Source organism: Myotis brandtii, unplaced genomic scaffold, assembly GCF_000412655.1.
Source record: "Myotis brandtii unplaced genomic scaffold, ASM41265v1 scaffold35, whole genome shotgun sequence".
Lineage (NCBI taxonomy): Eukaryota > Metazoa > Chordata > Mammalia > Chiroptera > Vespertilionidae > Myotis > Myotis brandtii.
Genome location: NW_005363467.1, coordinates 526,468 through 527,836, shown reverse-complemented (window position 1 = coordinate 527,836; position 1,369 = coordinate 526,468).

Below are 1,369 nucleotides of genomic sequence, written 5' to 3'. Positions count from 1 at the left end.
CACATGTGCTGGTGGGAACGAGAGGAGATCCATCCTCAAAAATCAAAGATCCGCGGGCGCTGCCGATCGGAGATGGACAGGCCGCGGCCATCGCCTGGGAAGGTTTAGAAGCGGGTGGGCTGAAGTTCCCTCTGCGGCTCCATCCCTCCCGGCGGCCTCAGCCTGCGCTTCGGAGTCTGAGACCCAAGACCTCACTGGGCCTCCCATGAGGAAATGGAACGCTCCCTAAAGGCCCGCACAGCACCGACCGCTCTTCTCTCCGATCCACTCATCGGGGTGCGAGTGGGAGCCCAGGGCGCTGGCAGCACAGGGGCAGCGGGACGTCGTGGGCCCGGGAATCACGGTGCCCGGGGCCTCACAGGGCTGACCTTCCATCGCGGCCTGAGCCCAGCCCCCACCCACCCTGTGCCCACGGGGTCAGTCTCCCCCAGCTCCTAAAAAGACACCGGTGTGGCTCCGTGGTTGAGTGCCGACCTATGAACCAGGAGGTCACGGTTCAGTTCCTGGTCAGGGCACTTGTCCAGGTTGCAGGCTCGATCCCCAGTGGGGGGCGTGCAGGAGGCAGCAGATCAATGATTCTCTCTCATCATTGATGTTTCTCTCCCTCTCCCTTTCTCCCTGAAATCAATAAAAATGTATTTTAAAATGCCAAAGATAATCTGATTGAGTAGAGAGATATATATAGAGACTGTGATTTTGGCCCCGTGGGCTGTCCCATGGGCTGTGTCCCGTGGGCTGTGTCCTGTGGACTGTCCTGTGGGCTGTGTCCCGTGGACTGTGTCCCATGGGCTGTGTCCTGGTGGACGGGCCTCCTGGGTGCTCTGGGAGGTTTTACACGCCTGAAAAGCCAACCACAGCACCTCTTCTCACAGGAGCCTCCAGCCTCGGCCACGCCTTCGACGGCTCAGAGAGGAGACGTGTCCGCCCTCGAGGGGAGCGTCCCACGTTACATCCGAGCGCCTGCCAGGGGCTCCGGCTGACGGGAAGGACGTCTCAACCACACAGACACCCTCGCGACCCGCCACGCACTCAGGTGGGCCCCACGCCCCCACCCGTGGCCCCTGAGGGTGGGCGGTGCACGCAGGGCCAGCAGTGGCATCGGGAGGGACCTGCTGTCTCCTTAGTCACTAAACAGAACCCTGACGGGCCTCTCGCCTCTATGGCAGGATCTAAAGTCTGCAGCCTCCGTCCCGGGCTGGCAGTCTCACTGTCCTCCCCACACAAAGAGGGCAGCCTGGCGGCGCCACAGAAGCCAGCGTGGGTGGCAAGGTGACTGCACATTTCAGCTCGGATGCGCCAGCGCGGGGCTCACACCTGAGCACCAGATGCTCCGAGCAGATGGCCAGGGCGGGAGCGCCGGCTCCGGGCG